At 52.6% G+C, this 23,606-nt stretch overlaps 1 protein-coding gene across 1 annotated transcript in view; it reads right to left on the bottom strand.

Moving 5' to 3' along the window:
* Positions 1-23,385, bottom strand: part of LOC137528033 (granzyme A-like) — a 65,894-nt gene extending 42,509 nt beyond the window's left edge. Inside the window, exon 1 of the mRNA XM_068249257.1 lies at positions 23,321-23,385. The gene's annotated coding sequence lies outside the window, so the exon portion shown is untranslated. The remainder of the gene's footprint in view (positions 1-23,320) is intronic.
* Positions 23,386-23,606: the final 221 nt, after the last annotated feature.

Genomic DNA, 23,606 nt, shown 5'->3' with positions numbered 1-23,606 from the left:
GACAACACAGTTTTCAACCCGGGCACCTCAGAAAAATTAAACCTTTTTTTGTAATGGTTTTGTAGTTTTGGTTTTACAACCAATTACACAGATATATAGCTATTTTTTGACGTAATAGCTGGTGGCAGAGTGGCAGCAGAAGGTAAATCTGTGTACCCTGGCGGTGGGAAACACAGACAGACAGCAGCAGCAGCAGGAGGAGGAATGGAGGAGTAATTATGTGAGCAGCTATTGTTTGACGTAATAGCTGGTGGCAGTGTGGCAGCAGAAGGTAATTCTGTGTACCCTGGCAGTGGGAAACACAGACAGACAGCAGCAGCAGGAGTAATGGAGGAGTAGTGTGAGTGTGGCAGCAGGTAGACAGCGTGACATAATAGCCCTGGTACCTAGCGGTGATACCAGGCCGTAAATAAACACAACAGGAGGTCCCAGACAGCGGTCGTGCAGCCCACATTGTGTCCAATACACAACTGGGACAACACAGTTTTCAACCCGGGCACCTCAGAAAAATTAAACCTTTTTTTGTAATGGTTTTGTAGTTTTGGTTTTACAACCAATTACACAGATATATAGCTATTTTTTGACGTAATAGCTGGTGGCAGAGTGGCAGCAGAAGGTAAATCTGTGTACCCTGGCGGTGGGAAACACAGACAGACAGCAGCAGCAGGAGTAATGGAGGAGTAGTGTGAGTGTGGCAGCAGGTAGACAGCGTGACATAATAGCCCTGGTACCTAGCGGTGATACCAGGCCGTAAATAAACACAACAGGAGGTCCCAGACAGCGGTCGTGAAGCCCACATTGTGTCCAATACACAACTGGGACAACACAGTTTTCAACCCGGGCACCTCAGAAAAATTAAACCTTTTTTTTTTTAATGGTTTTTTGGTTTTGTTTGTAAAAGAAATTACACAGATATATAGCTATTTTTTGACGTAATAGCTGGTGGCAGAGTGGCAGCAGAAGGTAAATCTGTGTACCCTGGCGGTGGGAAACACAGACAGACAGCAGCAGCAGCACACAGCAGCCCACTGTAGGTGTAAAATGTGTGGCTGCAGGCGACGTAATAGTCAAAGTGAACCAGGCTGGCTTAGTGAGCAGGAGCCAGGAGGTGGTAAAGGGTGGTAAGGCACATTAACGATGGTTCTTAGACAGTTCATGTCCCCCTCTCGCCGACAACAGGGGCCAGGAACTCGCCTTCCACCCACGCCTGGTTCATCTTGAGAAACGTCAGTCTGTCCACAGACTTGTGAGACAGACGTGAGCGTTTCTCGGTGACCACGCCACCAGCTGCACTGAAGCAGCGCTCGGACAGCACGCTGGAAGGGGGGCAGGACAGCACTTCCAGGGCGTACTGCGCCAGCTCGCTCCAGATCTCCAGGCGCTTGACCCAATACTCCATGGGATCAACAGGGGCATCGCTGTCAAGCCCGCTGTAGGACCCCATGTAGTCAGCCACCATGCGGGTCAGGCGCTGGCTGTGACCGGTGGAGGATGCTGCTGCATGCACCTCCTCTCTAGTCACTGCTGCCGGAGCCTCTACAGTCCTGTAGAGCTCGTGGCTGAGAGACAGCAGGTCTGTGGGGCGCTTGCTGCTGGATGCAGGCACCTGCTGCTGCCTCTGTGCTGGCTGCTGGACAGTGGGGGTGGAAGGCTGGGGGAAGGCTTCCTCCAAGCGCTCAACAAGGGCCTGCTGCAAGCTCCTTATTTGTTGCGCTGGGTCTCCTCCTGCAGGCGGCAGGAACTGGCTCAACTTCCCCTTGAGGCGTGGGTCCAACATCATGCTGATCCAGATGTCCTCCCTCTGCTTCATCTGGATCACCCTGGGGTCTCTGCGCAGGCACGTCAGCATGTGCGCTGCCATTGGGAAGAGGCGGGCCACGTCTGCTGGCACATCGACGGCAGTGCTGCTGTCCTCATCCTCCTCCTCTGCCTCGTCAGCCTCATCCTCTCTCCACCCCCGCACCAACTCAGCTGCACTGTGCTGCTCCCCCTCTTCAGCAGCAAGGTCAGGGACCTCCACCAAGTCCTCCTCCTCCTCCCCCTCAGAGGTGGACTGTGCAGCTGCTTGCCGCTCCTGCTGGTCCAAGGCTGCCGCTCCCTGTTCCAGCAAAGCATCGAGGGCCCTGTTCAGCAGACAAACCAGGGGCACCCACTCGCAGACCATAGCATGGTCCCTGCTCACCATGTTAGTGGCCTGCAGAAAAGGAGCCAGCACTAAGCACACCTGCTGCATGTGCCTCCAGTCATCATCGGGGACGATGGACGGGATGTTGCTGGTCTTGTCCCTTCTCTGAGCGGCGGAAACAGTGGCCAGGGCAAGGTACTGTTTGACAGCGCGCTTCTGTTCAACCAGACGCTCCAACATCGCCAGGGTGGAGTTCCAGCGAGTCGGAACGTCAAGGATCAGCCGATGGCGTGGCAGATCCAGCTCCTTTTGCACGTCTTCCAGGCTCGCACAGGCTGCAGCCGAGCGCCGGAAGTGACGCACAACGTTCCTTGCCGTTTCCAGCAGTTCGCCCATCCCCTGGTAGGTGCGCAAGAACTTCTGCACTACCAGGTTCAGCACGTGGGCAAGACAAGGGATGTGGGTCAGGTTTCCCCTGTCTATTGCGGCAACCAGATTGGCCCCATTGTCGGCCACCACCTCTCCGACTCTGAGGCTTCTGGGGGTCAGCCAAATCCTCTCCTGCTCCTGGAGTTTGGCCAACACATGGGTTGCCGTCAGCTTGGTCTTCCCAAGGCTGACCAAGTGCAGCAGCGCTTGGCAGTGGCGGGCCTTCACGCTGCTGCTGAGGCGGGGGGTTTGGCCAGGTGTGCCGGAGGATGGCAGAGGATCGGAGGAACCTGCTGCAGTTCCCCTGACCCTGCGGGGTGGCACCACCCACTGTGTTGCTGCTGCTGCTGTGCCCGCTGCTGCTCTCCCATCCTCACCCCCTTCCACCAAGCTGACCCAGTGGACAGTGAAGGACAGGTAGCGGCCTGTCCCGAAGCGGCTGCTCCAGGAGTCCATGGTGACGTGGACCCTTTCACCAACCGCGTGCTCCAGCCCTCGCTCCACATTGGCCATCACAAAGCGGTGCAGTGCAGGAATGGCCTTGCGGGAGAAAAAGTGTCTGCTGGGGAGCTGCCAGTCTGGGGCTGCGCAAGCAAGCAGCGCACGAATGTCGCTCCCCTCCTGCACGAGCGTGTACGGCAGGAGTTGGGAGCACATGGCCCGTGCCAGCAAGCCGTTCAGCTGCCGCACGCGACGGCTGCTGGGAGGCAGAGCCCTAACCACCCCCTGGAAGGACTCACTCAAAAGGCTCTGGCGTGGCCTTTTGCTGGCACGGGAATCAGCAGACACAGCGGAGGAGGCCACTGAGGACTGGCTGCCAGAACAGGCCTCAGTGTCGGCGGCAGGAGTTGCAGAGGGGGGAGGAGCAGTGCGTTTCCGCACTCCTGCTGGTGCTGCTGGAGGAGCAGGAGGGCGGGTGGCTGCTGTTGCTGCTGCTGCTGAAGGCTGTGCAGTGATGGGTGTGGTGCCACTGCCAGCACCAGATGCCTTCAGCCTCTGGAACTCCTGATGCTGGTGGAAATGTTTCGCAGCAAGGTGGTTGATGAGCGAGCTGGTGCAGAACTTTAAGGGGTCTGCACCTCTGCTCAACTTCCGCTGACAGTGGTTGCAAGTGGCGTACTTGCTGTACACTGTGGGCATGGTGAAAAAGCGCCAGATTGGTGACAGAAACATCCCCCTACGGCATGGAAGCGCTGCTGCCTGTCTCCCTGTGGTGGTTGGGGGTGGGGCTTGGGGGGCTTGGGTGCGGCTGGTGGTGGTACTGGCAGATGCTGCTGCTGCTGCTGCTGAGCCTGAGACACCAGCAGGCTGTGGGACCTGCCTACTGCTGCTGCCAATGCTTGCAATGATGCGCCTCCTTGCAAGGCCCACAAGAGCATCCTCCTCCTCCTCCTCAGAGCTGCTGAGGACGACATCCCCTGGAGGTGGTGGCACCCAGTCTCTGTCTGTCACCGGGTCATCAACATCCTCCCCCTCCTGAAACATGTCCTGCTGGGATGAGGACCCCCCAAACTCCTCTCCTGATGCATGGATGGGCTGCTTGACTGTCGCCACAGTCTTGCTGTCCAATCCCTCATCCCCCAAAGTGCCCATCAGCATCTCCTCCTCAAGATCGCCAACAACAGCAGACAATTTACTCATGATGCCTGGGGTCAAAAGACTGCTGAATGACAGGTCGGCGAGTGACGGTGAACTGGCCTCCTCCCCAGACCCTGCTGGGCGGCTGCTGCGAACAGGGGTGGTGGTGGTGGTGGTGAGGGTGGAGGCCTCAGATGCAGAGCTGATGGCGGGCTGCTCATCCTCCGTCATGAGTTGCACCACAGTGTCTGCATGCTTTTCCTCAATGGGACATTTCCGACCCGGCTGGAGGAAAATCGGAGCAGGTGCTACACGCTGCTGCTGCTGTGTCTCTGCAGCGTGAGTTGCAGATGCTCCTGCTGGGCGGCGCCCAAGGCGTCCACGGCCAGTGGCTATGGGAGGAATGTTAGCCACTGACGCTGCTGCTGCTGCTGCGGAACTGTGCATGGTGGCGCGCCCGCGCCTGCGGCTTGCCACAATGCTGCTCCCTCTCCTCCTGATTCCCTTGCTGCCCTTCCCCTTGCCCAAACCGCGCTGGCTGCCACTTCCAGACATCTTCGATGTTTTGGGCGTATAGACAAAAGTTTTTTAAGAGGGCGGGTGAAAAGTGGGGTACTTTAATGGAGTGGGTTGGTGGGTGAGGTGACTGAGTGAGTGTCCCTAGTACAGTAAGTAAGTAGTAACAGTCAGGAAGTACAACTAGCAGTTACAATAATCAGTAATCACAAGTAAATTTAGTGTGTGTACACTACAGACAGTGAGTGCACGCACGCGCAAACACGCGCAGGAGCTAGCCTATGAACAGTGACTGAGTGAGTGTCCCTAGTACAGTAAGTAAGTAAGTAGTAACAGTCAGTAAGTACAACTAACTAATTACAATAATCAATCAGTTATCAGAAGGAAATAGAGTGTGTGTAGTGTGTACACAGACAGTGAGTGCACACACGCAGGAGCTAGTAGCCTATGAACAGTGACTGAGTGTCCTAGACTCCTAGTACAGTAAGTAGTAACAGTAAGTACAACTAACTAATTACAATAATCAATCAGTTATCAGAAGGAAATAGAGTGTGTGTAGTGTGTACACAGACAGTGAGTGCACACACGCAGGAGCTAGTAGCCTATGAACAGTGACTGAGTGTCCTAGACTCCTAGTACAGTAAGTAGTAACAGTGAGTACAACTAACTAATTACAATATTCAATTACAATAATCAATCAGTTATCAGAACTTGGAAATAGAGTGTGTGTAGTGTGTACACAGACAGTGAGTGCACACACGCAGGAGCAGCTAGTAGCCTATGAACAGTGACAGTGAGTGTCCTAGTACAGTTACAGTATATAACTACAATACTAATACAATCAGTAGTAAAGGACAGCAGAAATACTGGTATAGAATAGAGAGAAATAAACAGAGGACAGGAGGACAGCTGCCCACACAGGCAGGCCCTGAGGCCTAAAGCTGTAAGCCTGCAGCAGCTGGCCTGTCTCTATGTAACACAAAAGCCTACTAACTAAAATACAATGTCTAACTAACTAACAACAATATAGGTGTGTATAGGAGGTGTATGTGAGCAAAAACGCTAGGTAAATGACCACAATAAAGCTCTTGCTAAGCCAAAGCACAAAGGAGCAACTCTCTCTCTATGCAAGTCTCAGGCAAGGACGGAGAAACGTAACATGGCGGCCGCTATTTATAGGGTAGGGGCTGGCCAGGGTCCCCCTCTGTGATTGGCTGCCGTCAGAGGGCCTGGGAGCCCTCTGATTGGCTCTAAGGAGATCAATCTGGGCTATGACGCTATTCGAGCTCGGTACCGAGCTCGAATAGCGCCGTTTGCTCGAATAGCTCGAATAGTGAATGGGCTATTCGAGTGTACGCGAATAGCCCATTCGAATAGCTACAGCTATTCGGAGCTCGAATACCGAGCTCGAATAGCTGGAAAAGAGCTCGAATATTCGAGCTACTCGAATATTTGAGCTCTGCTGTGCACCACTGGTACAGAGTACTAAACAGTCAAATGCATAAAGTACAGAGTACTAAACCCAAACATATGTCCTCCTGCCTGCATAGTACAATTGTAAATCCAGCAACACCAGTACTAAAAAATACATAGTTTATGCATGGTGTAAAGTAAGTACTGCATAGATAAGAGAGGAGATCCCTGGCCCTGCCCTTGCGAGCTTACAATCTAGAGAGTATTGGGGTGGAGTCAGTAGGGCCCATATGCAATTAACTCCTGAGTTTTATCCTAGGCAAATATTTTCAAACTTGTTAATAAAATGTCTTTTAATCAATTAGCAAGCAAGAAAATACTCGAAAATAGTTTCAATAGTACTTTTCCACCTTAAAGGATACCCAAAGTAACGTGACATGATGAGATAGACATGTGTACTGTATGTACAGTGCCTAGCACACAAATAACTATGCTGTGTTCCTTTTTTTCTTTCTCTGCCTGAAAGAGTTAAATATTTGGTATGTAAGTGGCTGACTCAGTCCTGACTCAGACTGGAAGTGACTACAGTGTGACCCTCACTGATAAGAAATTCCCCTTTTTATCTTTTTCTTGCTCTCAGAAGCCATTTTCTGCTAGGAAAGTGTTTTATAGTTGGAATTTTTTATCAGTGAGGGTCAGGACTGAGTGGCCGCTTACAAAAAGAAGAAGAATTTTTCTGGTGCGTGTACATGCCTGTCTACTTTTTCTGGCTGCACTATGGCTGCAACAACAAAACAAAAGGCATGTACATGTTTCAACTCCCCTTCGTGATCATTCCCTTGCCGCTGTGAAAGGGCTTGCATATCACAATGAAGCAATGACCTATATGAGAGTGTTGGGGGCACACCAAAGGTGATAAGGTCATTACTTCATTATGAACAGACCAAATTCGATCAGGTGAAAATCCACCTGGAGTCCTGAACCCTGTTGGTGGTGGCGGAGAAGGCAGTCAAGCGGCCTGCAGGCAGAGATGCTGTGTGGGGATTGACTTAGTCTTCTGGCAGGCAGTAGCCCCCCGGGATCCATGCCTCATTCATTTTGATAAAGGTCAGGTACTGAACACTGTCATGACTTAGGCGACTTCTCTTCTCAGTGACAATGCCTTCAGCTGCACTGAAGGTCCTTTCTGACAGGACGCTTGCGGCAGGGCAAGAGAGAAGTTGTATGGCAAATTGGGCCAGCTCTGGCCACAGGTCAAGCATGCGCAACCAGTAGAGCAAGGGTTCATCGTCGCTGCTCGCAGTCGCAGTGTGTACATCCACACTTAAGGCCAGGTAGTCGGCTACCTGCCGGTCCACGCGTTGGTGGAGGGTGGATCCCGAAGGGCTACTGCGAGGCGTTGGACTAAAGAATGTCCGCATGTCCGACATCACCCCGAGATTGCTGGAACGTCCTGTCCTTGCCTGCGTGGACTGGGGAGGAGGAGGAGGATTACTGCCAGTGGTACCTTTATTGCGTTGTACTGTCACATCACCCTTAAATGCATTGTAAAGCATCATTGACAGCTTGTTCTGCAAGTGCTGCATCCTTTCCGCCTTGTGTTGAGTTGGTAACAGGTCTGCCACTTTGTGCCTGTACCGAGGGTCTAGTAGCGTGGCCACCCAGTACAGGTCATTCGCCTTGAGTTTTTTGATACGGGGGTCCCTCAACAGGCTGGACAACATGAAAGAGGCCATCTGCGCAAAGTCGGATCCAGACGTACTCTCCATCTCCTCTTGCTCTTCCACAGTGACGTCACGCAACTCCTCTTCCTCCCCCCAGCCACGAACAATACCACGGGAACGTGGAGCAGCAGAAGCCCCCTGTGATGGCTGCTGTGGTTGTTCTTCTGCCGCCGCCGCCGCCGCCTCTTCCTCCTCCACAGAAACACCTTCCTCATAAACGTCATCCGAGTCTGACTCCTCTACTTTCCCACACAACTCCTCTTCTTCCTCCTCCTCCCCCTTTGTGGTGCCGCAGGTGTCGAGGAAACATGTGGTTCGGATGAAAATAGCTCCCACGACTCCTCCTGCCGTAGCTGTTCCTGTTCCCGCGCCTCCACAGCTTCATCCACCACTCTACGCATGGCACGCTCCCGGAAGTAAGCGTAGGGGATCAAGTCGCTGATGGTGCCTTCAGAACGACTCACCAGGTTGGTCACCTCCTCAAACGGCCGCATGGTCCTGCATGCATTTCGCATCAGTGTCCAGCTGTTGGGTCACAACATCCCCATCTTCCCAGATTGTGTCCTTCTACTGTAGTTGTACAGGTACTGGGTGATGGCTTTCTCCTGGTCTAGCAGATGACAGAACATGAGCAGGGTGGAATTCCAGCGAGTTGGGCTATCGCATATCAAGCGTCTCACCGGCAAGTTGTTTTTTCCGCTGAATGTCCGCAAAGCGTGCCATGGCTGTATAAGACCGCCTGAAATGCCCACAAAACTTCCTGGTCGGGTCTACATGAAAAGGGCGCCGGTAAAAAAGGGCGCCTGGTGGAGCCCATATATACATACTTCGGCTACAAAAAAGGCGCCTGGTGTAGCCCATATAAATTTCGGCTACAAAAAAGGCGCCTGGTGTAGCCCATATAAAAACTTCGGCTACAAAAAAACTCGGGGATGTGTTAATTACTATTCCCCCTCCAGGCCGCCATGGATAGTGGGGGAATGAAATAATTTGGCTTCCAGCGCTTGTAGCCCATATAAAAACTTCGGCTAGAAAAAAAGGCAATAATATGGGCTACAAAGGGGCACCTTACTGTAGCCGAAAACCTTGTAGCCGAAAAAAATACGGGTTACAAAGGGGAGCCCGCTTGTAGCCGAAAACCTTGTAGCCGAAAAAATATGGGCTACAAAGGGGAGCCCGCTTGTAGCCTATATCAAAACTCGGGCGCCCTTTTCTACACCTTGTAGCCCATATTTCCAGAAATAACATTGATGTCCATGGCGGCGCCCTTTTCATACAGGCAGCTCGGGCGCCCTTTTCAACCGATCCCTCCTGGTCTGCTTCAGGACGTCCTCTAAGCCTGGGTACTTTGAGACAAATCTTTGCACGACCAGATTCAGCACATGTGCCATGCAGGGTACAAGTGTCAGCATTCCCAAATTCAAAGCGGAAAGGAGATTGCTGCCATTGTCACACACCACGTTGCCGATCTCCAGCTGGTGCGGGGTCAGCCATTGCTCCACCTGTTTGTTAAAGGGAACCAGAGAGGAACGGGGGGGTGAAAAAAGAAAAAGATTTTATACATACCTGGGGCTTCTTCCAGCCCCATAAGCCTGAATCGCTCTCACGCCGCCGTCCTCAGCTTCCTGGATCCGCCGGTACCGGGCCCATCACTTCTGGCAGACGCGGCCAATTGTCCGCATCACAGGGGCTCCCTCCATACATGTACGCATGCGGCTGCGCAGTTAGCAGCCACATGCGTATCTGTATGGGGAGAGCACCCTGTGATGCGGAGAATTGGCCGCGTCCGCCGGCCGACTTGCCGACTCGCGGCAATGACGGGACCCGGTGGCGGCGGATCCAGGCAGCGGAGGACGGCGGCGTGGGAGCGATCCGTGCGTATGGGGCTGGAGGAAGCCCCAGGTATGTATATTGCATCCTCTCTGGTTCCCTTTAAGAGCAGCCAGGAGAGCTGCTCCAGTGTGACTCTCCACGTTGAGGCAAGACATGTCTAAAATTACGCGACACCGTCGTACCTGGCATACAGCGTAGGCTCTGGGGAGATGGGGCTGTGTAGCTGGAGAGGAAGAGGAGATGGCAGCACCGCTAGAGTTCAACTGACACTCAGCCAAGGAGGAGGAGGAGGTTGACAGCGAAGAGGATGTAGCTGGAGGAGAAGGAGAGGAGGTGGCAGGAGGCCTGCCTGCAAGCCGTGGAGGTGTCACAAGTCGGTCCGCTGCACAGCCATGTACTCCCTGCTTGCTGCCATCGGTCACCAGGTTGACCCAATGGGCTGTGTACGTAATGTAGCGGCCCTGCCCGTGCTTGGCAGACCAGGCATCCGTGGTCAGGTGGACCCTTGACCTAACGCTCTTCGCAATAGATGACACCACTTGCCTCTCAACTGCACGGTACGGTTTGAGTATGGCCTTTCGTAAAAAATAAGTGTGGCCTGGTATCTTCCACTGCGGTGTCCCAATGGCCACAAATTTACGGAAAGCCTCTGACTCCACCAGCTTGTATGGTAATAGCTGGCGAGCTAATAGTTCCACCACACCAGCTGTGAGACGCCGGGCAAGAGGGTGACTGGCCGAAATTGGCTTCTTCCGCTCAAAGACTTCCTTCACGGACACGTGGCTACTGCTGTGGGCAGAGGAGCAGGAACCGCTCAAGGGCAGAGGCGGTGTGAAGGAGGGTGGCTGTGAAGGTACAAGGGAGAAAGCGGATGAAGACGATGCACCTGAAGGAGGAAGAGGAGAAGGAAGGTGGCTTGTCTTTTGAGCAGTGCTGCTTTTCCTCAGGTGTTCTTCCCATAGCTGTTTGTGCTTTTTCTCCAGGTGCCTTCGTAAGGCACTTGTCCCTACGTGAGTGTTGGCCTTTCCACGCTAAATTTTCGGAGGCAGAGAGAACAGATGGCTTTGCTCCTATCTGAGGCACACACGTTAAAATATTTCCAAACCGCTGAGCCCCCCTGGGGTGATGGCACTACGGTGGCATCAACAGCTGACCTTGAAGGGCATGTTGTCTGGCTGGCCATAGCTGGCGATACATGGTGCCGGACACTGCCCCCAGCTGTTTCTGAGGACGAGCTCCCTCTGCTTCTATCATGGAGTCGTCTCCTCCTACTCCTCTCTGGCTCCCCCTCTGAACTGTCCCCCTGGTCATCTCCTCCATTGGGAACATACGTGGCATCCGTATAATCATCATCATAATCCTCCTGCCCAGCTTCGCTTTCCTCAGACAACTCCACAACTGCACCAACTTCAGGTGGTTCATCATGCTGCTCCTCACATGTTACATCCATACTATCGCCACCTAACTCAGACGTATGAGGTGGTGTACCTGCGCCTTCTTCTTGTTGTTGCAGTAGTGGCAGTGAATCAGTGATTTCACCACCACCAAATTACTCCTGCGAAGTGTCAAATGCAATGGATGTGGTGCTTATTGTAGTGCTGGTGGCTGCGGGAGATGAGGTGTTCTGTGTTAAATACTCAAGCACGTCCTCACAATTTTGGGAAGTGATGGCACGTGCCTTCTTCTGAGCACTGTACTTTGGCCAGGTCCGCACGAAATCACAGCAACACCACCTCGCACAGACCTGCCAGTGCCAGGTGGCCTTCCTCTGGGTCTGCCTCTACCTCTTCCTCTACCTGGTTTGTCCATTTTGTCTATCTCGGGGGAAAGCTAGGTATATGCAGTGAGGTGAGTTCACTCAACACAAAAGGTAGTTATATGCAGAGAGGTGAGTTCACTGAACATAAAACGTAGTTATATATGCAGTGAGGTGAGTTCACTAAACACAAAAGGTAGTTATATGCAGAGAGGTGAGTTCACTCAACACAAAACAGGTAGTTATATGCAGAGAGGTGAGTTCACTGAACACAAAAGGTAGCTATATGCAGTGAGGTGAGTTCACTCAACCCAAAGGTAGTTATATATGCAGTGAGGTAAGTTCACTGAACACAAAAGGTAGCTATATGCAGTGAGGTGAGTTCACTCAACCCAAAGGTAGTTATATATGCAGTGAGGTGAGTTCACTTAACACAACAGGTAGTTAGATGCAGTCAGCTGAGTTCACTCAACACAAAGGTAGTTATATGCAGTGAGGTGAGTTCACTGAACACAAAAGGTAGCTATATGCAGTGAGGTGAGTTCACTCAACCCAAAGGTAGTTATATATGCAGTGAGGTGAGTTCACTCAACACAAAAGGTAGTTATATGCAGAGAGGTGAGTTCACTGAACACAAAAGGTAGCTATATGCAGTGAGGTGAGTTCACTCAACCCAAAGGTAGTTATATATGCATGTTACACAAGAGAAAAGGGATGTGTGCTCAGACCAGTCAACTCCTGACTTCATTACTGGCTGCCTCAAGTCTGCTGGCTAATTAAAATGGCAAAGCGTTTGCATAATGCATTCGCCTACCAGAATGTGCAGGATCTAAACTATCAACCTGCCTTTCCTGCAGGAGTTGGCCCACGCAATGTGCATTGCATCTCAACAGGGGTGCCGCGTGTAGGCCTCCTTGTACCCCCAAGAAAGAAAGAGCAGCGCAGACACCCCCAAAAATCTGGGAGCGCCGCAACTGCCCCCCCCCCCCGGGAGGGGGAAGCGAGATTACATGGCCGGTTCGCCCCCCAGACATGGCCTGTGTCCGGGGGGGACCACCCATGCAGCCCCCCCAAAGGATAGATTCCCTACCTTGCATATTTACTTACCTGTGGTGCAAAATTGCATGTCCTGGGAGGGAACACACCAATGGTGGGGTGATGCGGAGGGGGGGCAGGGCGCAGGCAAGGCCCCCAGACGCTGCCACCGCTGGGAGAGTCCGTCCGCACCCCGCCCCCCCCCCCCCACACCAACCACCACACCACCCCCAAGAAGGAAGAACCAGATGTATGCTACACAAGAGAAAAGGGATGTGTGCTCAGACCAGTCAACTCCTGACTTCATTACTGGCTGCCTCCAGGGATGCTCGGATGTGCCTCATCCACGAATTCGGAAATCCGCGTGGTTGCAAAAAAAAAATCCGCATTCGGCCCCGCCGCATGCGGATTTTCGTCCGCGTCCACGCAACCACGCGGATTTTTTCCCGTGAATGGCGTAATCACGCGCGGATTTACGCCCGGAGGCGGATTTTCTTTTAACGTTAATAACAAAGCCCCCATACATGCTACAGTCCCCCAAATAGCATGGATTATCGAGGTGATAAGGGGCAACATAACTTCAACATAAAAAATTCCCCCCCAAAAAATTTTTCTAGAGAAAATGGATTTTAAAGTGAAATCAACACTTTAAATGGGGCTATTAATTGGTAATAAGTGGTTTTAAAAAGGGATATACGCGTTAAGCAGTCAAAGAGGTGAAGGCGAGTTCCAATGGCACTTGGCGGCGAAGGTACCGCTGGAGGAGGATGAGTGGCTGACGGCAAAAAGGCTCCAGAGAGGTTTTTGTAATTTTTTTTTTTTTTTTTGCAGCAATTAGCAATGACATCGCAGCAGAGTTGTCAGTGGACACGGGCAGTGTGAACGCAGAGTGCAGTGGTGGTAGCGACTGAGTCAGGAGAAGGACTATGCGGGCGGTCAGTTCAGCAGCACAGAAGGACCACGGCAACATACTGGTGGTAGTAGTAGCAGCACAGCGTCATAGTGCTGGCCAAAAAATTAAATGCACCCGGTGACCCGGGCAGTGTGAACGCAGAGTGTAGTAGCGACTGAGTCAGGAGGACAAAGCAGGCGGTCAGTTCAGCAGCAGCAGCACAGTAGTAATAGCACAGCGTCATAGTGCTGGCCAAAAAATTAAATGCACCCGGCGACCCGGGCAGTGTGAACGCAGAGTGTAGTAGCGACTGAGTCTGGAGGACAAAGCGGGCGGTCAGTTCAGCAGCAGCAGCACAGTAGTAGTAGCACAGCGTCATAGTGCTGGCCAAAAAATTAAATTCACCCGGTGACTCGGGCAGTGTGAACGCAGAGTGTAGTAGCGACTGAGTCAGGAGGACAAAGCGGGCGGTCAGTTCAGCAGCAGCAGCACAGTAGTAGTAGCACAGCGTCATAGTGCTGGCCAAAAAATTAAATGCACCCGGCGACCCGGGCAGTGTGAACGCAGAGTGTAGTAGCGACTGAGTCAGGAGGACAAAGCGGGCGGTCAGTTCAGCAGCAGCAGCACAGTAGTAGTAGCACAGCGTCATAGTGCTGGCCAAAAAATTAAATGCACCCGGTGACCCGGGCAGTGTGAACGCAGAGTGTAGTAGCGACTGAGTCAGGAGGACAAAGCGGGCGGTCAGTTCAGCAGCAGCAGCACAGTAGTAGTAGCACAGCGTCATAGTGCTGGCCAAAAAATTAAATGCACCCGGTGACCCGGGCAGTGTGAACGCAGAGTGTAGTAGCGACTGAGTCAGGAGGACAAAGCGGGCGGTCAGTTCAGCAGCAGCAGCACAGTAGTAGTAGCACAGCGTCATAGTGCTGGCCAAAAAATTAAATGCACCCGGCGACCCGGGCAGTGTGAACGCAGAGTGTAGTAGCGACTGAGTCAGGAGGACAAAGCGGGCGGTCAGTTCAGCAGCAGCAGCACAGTAGTAGTAGCACAGCGTCATAGTGCTGGCCAAAAAATTAAATGCACCCGGTGACCCGGGCAGTGTGAACGCAGAGTGTAGTAGCGACTGAGTCAGGAGGACAAAGCGGGCGGTCAGTTCAGCAGCTCAGAAGGAGGACCATGGCAACTTACTGGTAGTAGTACCATAACACCAAAAAATTAACCAAGGTAGGCACTAGGCAGGTAGTAAATGTCTTTATAAAGGCAGGCATAGTTAACAACAGCACATGCAGCAGCCACTTCATGTCCCCCTGTGTCCGACAATAGGGGCCAGAAACTCACCTTCCACCCAAGCCTGGTTGATTTTCAGGAAGGTGAGTTTGTCCACAGAGGCGTGGGAGAGCCGAGAGCGCTTCTCTGTGACCACGCCACCGGCCGCACTAAAGCATCTCTCTGAGAGGACACTGGAAGGAGGGCAGGATAGGAGTTCCAGGGCGTACTGGGAAAGCTCGCTCCAGATGTCCAGTCTCTTGACCCAGTACTCCAAGGGGTCCACGGGGCTGTCGGTGTCATTGAGCCCGCTGGATGACCCCATATAGTCAGACACCATGGTGGTCAGTCGTTGCTTGTGCTGGTTGGTGGTGGATGCTGTGGCGGGCACCTCTGTTCTGGGCTGCTGCACTGCATACAGGCTCTTGCTTAGGCTCTTCAGGTCTCCGGGGCGCCAGTTGCTGCTGCTGCTGCTGCTGGTGGTTGTTGTTGTGCTGCTAGTGGCAATGGCAGGCACCTCTTGCTGGCTTGGCAGAGCAGTTACAGTGGGGGTGGAAGGCTGGGGGAATGCTTCCAGTAGTCTGCGCACAAGGGCCTCCTTCAACTCCCTTGTGCGTTGCTCGGTGGTGGATGGCGTCATTAAGTCTCCCAGCTTCCCCTTCAGACGGGGATCAAGCATCAAGGTAATCCAGATGTCCTCCCTTGAACGCATCTGGATCACCCGGGGGTCCCTGCGAAGGCAGCGCAACATGTGCACAGCCATGGGAAACAAGTGGGCCCTGCCAGCAAGATCTTCCTCGTCCTCGCCATTGTCCCATAACGCATGCCTGTCCTCTTCCTGTGCCATGTCGTTGTCCTCCTCAAACCGCCATCCACGTACAACGCCTGCTGCACTCTGCTCCTCCTCCTCCTCCTCATTCAGGTTAGGGACCTCCAACTCTTCCACTACCTGCTTTGAGCCCTCCTCTGAGCTGGACTGTGCTGCCATCTGCTCCTGTTCTTCCAACTGCCTCAGGGCAAGCGGAGGAAAGAGGCGCCCTGGGATGATAAAAACGTTTAAAAACGACTAAAATAAGTAAGAATTTTGAGGTAGCTTACCTCAAAGACGAAATCTCTGCAAGTTATTACAAAAGATTTTTATTAGCACAAGCGGCAACGCGTTTCACGGGTCGCAGCCCGCTTCATCAGGCCAATTGCAGTGCCAAATGAATGAATTCCTAAAGCATAGGGAGCTTTGCTTTATGCTTTAGGAATTCATTCATTTGGCACTGCAATTGGCCTGATGAAGCGGGCTGCGACCCGTGAAACGCGTTGCCGCTTGTGCTAATAAAAATCTTTTGTAATAACTTGCAGAGATTTCGTCTTTGAGGTAAGCTACCTCAAAATTCTTACTTATTTTAGTCGTTTTTAAACGTTTTTATCATCCCAGGGCGCCTCTTTCCTCCGCTTGTGCTAAGTATACCCCCGAACAGACTCTGTTCGAGGGGTGGTGATACGCCACTAGTGGGTCTCCACAGTGGTGGTCACAACCTTTTTCCACTAAGAGAGCGACCGTTCCTCCGATCCTGGCCAGGACCACCCCGAGTGGAGTCGGGTTTATTGTCTCCACCTGCTTCCTGTGGTTGGTTGCCCCCAGCAACCCTCCTTTGTGAGTAGTGCTTTTATTCCTTCCATTACCTTGGTGTTTTAACATATTGCACTACTGGGCTCCCGTTTTTTGTCTCCTGTGTCTTTTCCTATAGGGTGCTGCATCACCCCTACCACTAACTGCCTCAGGGCTTCATCCCCACGCTCAATTAAATTGTCCATTGCCTGCTCCAGTAGACAAACCAAGGGCACCCACTGGCACACAGAGGCCCGCTCCTCACTGACCATCTTGGTTGCCTCCAGGAAGGGACTCAGCACCAGGCATACTTGCTGCATCAGTGTCCACTGAGTGGCAGTAATCATGGGGACTTGCTGGTTGCTGGGGACACTTGGGTCTAGCATGTAGGCCCTAAGAGCCAGCCTGTGCTGACACAGCTGCTCCAACATGGCCAGAGTCGAATTCCAGCGAACTGGCATGTCGATGATCATCCGGTGTTGTGGCCTTCCATACTGCTGCTGTAAGGTGGACAAGAGTGCAGAGGCAGTGGCTGACAGGCGGAAAAAGCGTACCACCGCCCGGGCATCCTGCAGCAGCTCGCTCATCCCCTTGTAGGTGCGCAAGAAGCGCTGCACCACAAGATTGAGCACGTGGGCCAAGCAGGGGATGTGCTGGAGGTTTCCCTGCTGCACTGCTGCCACCAGGTTGGCCCCGTTATCGGCTGCCACATACCCCACTTCCAGGCCTCTGGGGGTCAGCCACCTCCGCTCCTGCTTCCTGAGGGCGGCCAGGACGTTGGTGGCTGTAAGCCTCTCCTTCCCCAGGGTCACCAATTTTAAAAGGGCTTGGCAGTGCCGAGGCTTGGCGCTGCTGCTGCCGAGGCGGGCTTGCTTTCCGGGTGCTGAGGGAGTGTCGTGACAGGACCCTTCTGCATCCCCCCTGATCCCGCGTGGTGGCACCACTAGCTGGGCTGATGCGCTCTTGTCCTCCCTCCCTTCCATCAGTGTCACCCAGTGGGCCGTAAAGGACAGGTAGCGACCTGTCCCAAATCTGCTACTCCACGAGGCCATGGTCACGTGGACCCGCTTGCCCACAGAGTAGTCCAGGGAACGGGCCACGTTTTCCACCGCAAACTTGTGGAGTGCTGGGATCGCGCTCCTGCTGAAATAGTGGCGACTGGGGACTTGCCACTCGGGGATGCCAAATTGGAGCAGCGTCCGCATGGCGCTCCCCTCCTGCACCAGGGAGTAGGGAAGCAGCTGTGATGCCATGGCCCGGGCCAGCAAGCCATTTAGTTTGCGGATCCGCCTGTGGCTTGGAGGCAGAGGCTTGGTCAGACCCTGAAAGGTGTCGCTGAGCAGGGTCTGACGACGCTGGGATGCAGGGGAGACAGAGGAGAGAGACGAACACTGGCTGCCAGCCTCAATGTCTGTGTCCTGAGCAGCCGAGGTGGAAGAGCGCTTGCGTGCTACTACTGCTGCTGCTGTGGGGGATTCACGACCCTGAGGGAGGGAGGATGCTGCTGCGCTGGTGGGCCTTCTGCTCTCAGGAACCCCTGCCAGCAGTGCCTGCTTCCTCTTAAAGTCCGCATACTCGCGGCAGTGGCGGCTTCTCAGGTGGCCCTGGAGGGATGAGGTACCCATCTTGCTCAGACTTTTCCCACGGCTCAATCTTTTGCTGCATAACCTGCACACCGCATACCTTTTGTCATCAGTACATTCCTCAAAGCAATCCCACACTGGTGACTTTAATTTACTGCGGCCCCCACTAGCAGAGGGTGCAGCGGAGCAATGTGTGGTAGTAGTTGCCGGGGGTTGCATGGTGGTGGTGCCGGCTGAAGCAGTGTCCTGTCTACTTCCTCCACGCCCACTGCTGCCGATGCCCCTGCCCCTGCCTGACATATGGCGATATCCTTGCCTAGGCCGAGGTGACTCGTCATCCTGCTCTGACCATTCTTCCACGGACTCAGCAGGCTGCACATAGTTAGGGTCCACAACGTCATCATCAGCAGCATCATCATAATCCAGCTCTTCCTCTGACTCCCCCGCCTCCTCTTCTGTCCCTACATCCCCAGACACAGACCCCTCTTCTTCATCACCAGAACTCAACAACGCTTGTGATTGTGGCCCGATCTCAATCTCTGCCACATCAGTCCCCAGTAAGTCCTGTGCTTCTTGCATCAGCAGGTTCCCAGATGCCGGACTGAGGGACAGAACGCTGTCATCCTGGGAGGGCTGCTGACCAGTGGGTGCTGGGGTGGATGTCACAACAAGCGTGGGATGTTGGCTGCTGCTGCTACTGCTTGGAGTGGTGCTCACAGTAGAGGTCTGGGAGGAAGTCATGATGTCCATGAGTACGTCAGGTTCCATTTGCTCAACCACCACACGGGGACCAGAAACTTTAAAATATTTGGACAATGGCGTCCGCTGACTCGGCCCAGGCTTTGCTGCCCCCTTTTCTGCTGCATCACGACCACGTACAGCTGGGCGTCCTCTCCCTGGACGTGGAGCAGTCCCAGAAGTGGCTGAGGCAATTGAACTCCCTTTCCTCTCACCCCGCGAAACCCTGCCAGACATGTTGCTAGTAATGAATCACTGGATGCAGTGGGCACAGTACAAGGTCACTGAAGGATGCAGTGGGCACAGCACAAGGTCACTGAAGGATGCAGTGGCCACAGTACAAGGTCACTGAAGGATGCAGTGGGCACAGCAGTGGGCACTGGATATACAACTAGGTCACTGAAGGATGCAGTGGCCACAGTACAAGGTCACTGAAGGATGCAGTGGGCACAGCAGTGGGCACTGGATATACAACTAGGTCACTGAAGGATGCAGTGGGCACAGTACAAGGTCACTGAAGGATGCAGTGGGCACAGTACAAGGTCACTGAAGGATGCAGTGGCCACAGTACAAGGTCACTGAAGAATGCAGTGGGAACAGCAGTGGGCACTGGATATACAACTAGGTCACTGAAGGATGCAGTGGCCACAGTACAAGGTCACTGAAGGATGCAGTGGGCACAGCAGTGGGCACTGGATATACAACTAGGTCACTGAAGGATGCAGTGGCCACAGTACAAGGTCACTGAAGGATGCAGTGGGCACAGCAGTGGGCACTGGATATAATCAACTAGGTCACTGAAGGATGCAGTGGGCACACAAGGATGTCACACTGTGTAATGAGATGCTCATATGCCAGCGAGCGAGCGAGCAGTGGGCACTGGGCACGGCACAAGGTCACTGACAGAATGAATGAACAGCGCTGGCAGAGAGTGGCGGCGCTGGCGGTGTGACTGGCTGCCTGCAAATAGTACAAGTGTATAACTGTCACTGGAATATACAAGTGAACACTGCAGCTGCACTAACCTGCCTGCCTGCACTCTACACACAGATAATCCCCACTCCCACTACACTGCAGCACTGAACCTGCCTGCACAGCACTACACACAGTTAAATAATCACTAGACTCCCACACTCCCACTACACTACACTGACTACAACTAACTACAGCAATCACTCACTGACTAGCTAACTGTGTACAGTATAAGAGCAGTGTTAGCAAAAAAAACGCTTTGTTTTTAACACAATAAATGCACTTGCTCAAACAACAATGGCCTGGAGATAATCCTCTCAGCACCACAGTCTAGTAGCAAGGACAGAGCTTTTCCATCATGGCCGCCGCTTTATATTCAGGAGGGGAGGGCATAGCTCCCCTCCTGTGATTGGTTGCTAGGGCCTGGCTGGGGCACTCTGATTGGCCTGCAATGTGTCACTTCCGCATAGTTTGACGCATTTCCGCAAACCACGACTTCAGCCCCGGGTTTCACGAGCGTGAATGCGGATTTCTGTCCGCATTCACGCGAAGCCGAAGTAGATTTTCGTGGTTGAAAATCTATTCACGGATTTTCGTGTCCGAGGCGGAATGCGTCAAAATGGTCGTGAATCCACGCGTAAGCGTGATCACGACCTGGCGGTGAGCACCACTAGCTGCCTCAAGTCTGCTGGCTAATTAAAATGGCAAAGCGTTTGCATAATGCATTCGCCTACCAGAATGTGCAGGATCTAAACTATCAACCTGCCTTTCCTGCAGGAGTTGGCCCACGCAATATACATTGCATCTCAACAGGGGTGCCGCGTGTAGGCCTCCTTGTACCCCCAAGAAAGAAAAGGCAGCGCAGACACCCCCAAAAATCTGGGAGCGCCGCAACTGCCCCCCCCCCCCCCCGGGAGGGGGGAGCGAGATTACATGGCCGGTTCGCCCCCCAGACATGGCCTGTGTCCGGGGGGGACCACCCATGCAGCCCCCTCAAAGGATAGATTCCCTACCTTGCATTTTTACTTACCTGTGGTGCAAAATTGCATGTCCTGGGAGCGAACACACCAATGGTGGGGTGATGCGGAGGGGGAGGGGGGGGCAGGGCGCAGGCAAGCCCCCCAGACGCTGCCACCGCTGGGAGAGTCCGTCCGCACCCCGCACCCCCACACCAACCACCACACCACCCCCAAGAAGGAAGAACCAGATGTATGCTACACAAGAGAAAAGGGATGTGTGCTCAGACCAGTCAACTCCTGACTTCATTACTGGCTGCCTCAAGTCTGCTTGTGCAGTGAGGTGAGTTCACTGAACACAAAAGGTAGTTATATATGCAGTGAGGTGAGTTCACTGAACACAACAGGTAGTTAGATGCAGTCAGCTGAGTTCATTCAACACAAAGTTAGTTATATGCAGTGAGGTGAGTTCATTCAACCCAAAGGTAGTTATATATGCGGTGAGGTGAGCTAACTCAACCCAAAGGTAGTTATATATGCAGTGAGGTGAGTTCACCGAACACAAAAGGTAGTTATATGCAGAGAGGTGAGTTCACTCAACACAAAAAAGGTAGTTATATGCAGAGAGGTGAGTTCACTGAACACAAAAGGTAGCTATATGCAGTGAGGTGAGTTCACTCAACCCAAAGGTAGTTATATATGCAGTGAGGTGAGTTCACTCAACACAAAAGGTAGTTATATGCAGAGAGGTGAGTTCACTGAACACAAAAGGTAGCTATATGCAGTGAGGTGAGTTCACTCAACCCAAAGGTAGTTATATATGCATGTTACACAAGAGAAAAGGGATGTGTGCTCAGACCAGTCAACTCCTGACTTCATTACTGGCTGCCTCAAGTCTGCTGGCTAATTAAAATGGCAAAGCGTTTGCATAATGCATTCGCCTACCAGAATGTGCAGGATCTAAACTATCAACCTGCCTTTCCTGCAGGAGTTGGCCCACGCAATGTGCATTGCATCTCAACAGGGGTGCCGCGTGTAGGCCTCCTTGTACCCCCAAGAAAGAAAGGGCAGCGCAGACACCCCCAAAAATCTGGGAGCGCCGCAACTGCCCCCCCCCCCCCCCCGGGAGGGGGAAGCGAGATTACATGGCCGGTTCGTCCCCCAGACATGGCCTGTGTCCGGGGGGGACCACCCATGCAGTCCCCCCAGCCCCCCCAAAGGATAGATTCCCTACCTTGCATATTTACTTACCTGTGGTGCAAAATTGCATGTCCTGGGAGCGAACACACCAATGGTGGGGTGATGCGGAGGGAGAGGGGGGGCAGGGCGCAGGCAAGGCCCCCAGACGCTGCCACCACTGGGAGAGTCCGTCCGCACCCCGCCCCCCCCCCCCCCCACACACCAACCACCACACCACCCCCAAGAAGGAAGAACCAGATGTATGCTACACAAGAGAAAAAGGATGTGTGCTCAGACCAGTCAACTCCTGACTTCATTACTGGCTGCCTCAAGTCTGCTTGTGCAGTGAGGTGAGTTCACTGAACACAAAAGGTAGTTATATATGCAGTGAGGTGAGTTCACTGAACACAACAGGTAGTTAGATGCAGTCAGCTGAGTTCATTCAACACAAAGTTAGTTATATGCAGTGAGGTGAGTTCATTCAACCCAAAGGTAGTTATATATGCGGTGAGGTGAGCTAACTCAACCCAAAGGTAGTTATATATGCAGTGAGGTGAGTTCACCGAACACAAAAGGTAGTTATATGCAGAGAGGTGAGTTCACTCAACACAAAAAAAGGTAGTTATATGCAGAGAGGTGAGTTCACTGAACACAAAAGGTAGCTATATGCAGTGAGGTGAGTTCACTCAACCCAAAGGTAGTTATATATGCAGCGAGGTGAGTTCACTGAACACAAAAGGTAGCTATATGCAGTGAGGTTAGTTCACTCAACCCAAAGGTAGTTATATATGCAGTGAGGTGAGTTCACTGAACACAAAAGGTAGTTATATGCAGAGAGGTGGAAAATAGAAATATATAACACAGTATATATATATATATATATATATATATATATATATATATATATATATATATATATATATATATATATATATATATATATATAATCTTTGGTCGTTTTACTACAGCAGTAACTTTTTAATTATCTATGCCATCTTAGTGATACATGTCTTGTTTCTTTCAGTACAATCTAGCCTTTTTTGGGTAATATTTTTCTCCCAAAAATAGAGAAAAATTAGGCGTAAATGCAGAAAATAACCATTTTTTTTACCTTTCACCCCTCCTAATTTTCACATCACACGTCCCACAGTTATAAAATATTTACAAATAAATTATTTGGCTCTTCCCGATTAAAATGATACCCCATATGCCACATTTTACTTCTAGCTGAGCATGTGGCGGACCATTATCCACAGTCTGCACGTCTGTGGTGATCAAATGCGTTCGCTAGGGTGACAGTTCAGGGGGCATAGAGCTGTACAGATGCATCACTAGGTAATGGCAGAACGTTACATCTGTAGAGCATTGGGGCCTGAAACTTTCGCCCTAGTGATTACATTCAATTGCTACTGGCGGCAGTGATTACCGTATTTTTCGGAATATAAGACGCACTTTTTCTCTCCCAAAAATAGGAAGAAAAAGTGCCTGCGTCTTATATTCCAAAGGCAGGGAATCCCCGACTTCAGAACCGCCGATCCGCCGCATTGTCGGGGACTCCCTGCCTTGTCCCCCTGTGTGGTCTGCCGGTCCGCTCCCCGGGTAACAATAACTGCAGAGCAACTCACCTTTCTATGGATTCCAGCGCTGTGTGGTCTGCTGTGTGGTCTTCTGCTTCCAGCATGTCAGCTACACCTGTAAATGAAAAGTTAGCGCAGAGACGCTCACCTACTCAGCGGCAGCCGCGGTGGTGGCAGCACGATCTGCAGACATCTCTCCCGAGAGGCTTCCTCTAGTGACGGCTCCTGCTAATGACTCATTGAGTCATGGGGAATGACTCATTGAATCATTAACAGGAGCCGTCACTAGGGGGAGCCGCGCAGCTTCCCCTAGAGACGGCTCCTGTGAATGATTCAATGAGTCATTCCCCATGACTCAATGAGTCATTAGCAGGAGCCCTCACTAGAGGAAGCCTCCCGGGAGAGATGTCTGCAGATCGTGCTGCCACCGCCGC

Source organism: Hyperolius riggenbachi, chromosome 1 (genome assembly GCF_040937935.1).
Source record: "Hyperolius riggenbachi isolate aHypRig1 chromosome 1, aHypRig1.pri, whole genome shotgun sequence".
NCBI lineage: Eukaryota > Metazoa > Chordata > Amphibia > Anura > Hyperoliidae > Hyperolius > Hyperolius riggenbachi.
The sequence above is the reverse complement of the archived record's forward strand: the minus strand, read 5'-3'. Positions and strand labels throughout refer to the sequence as shown.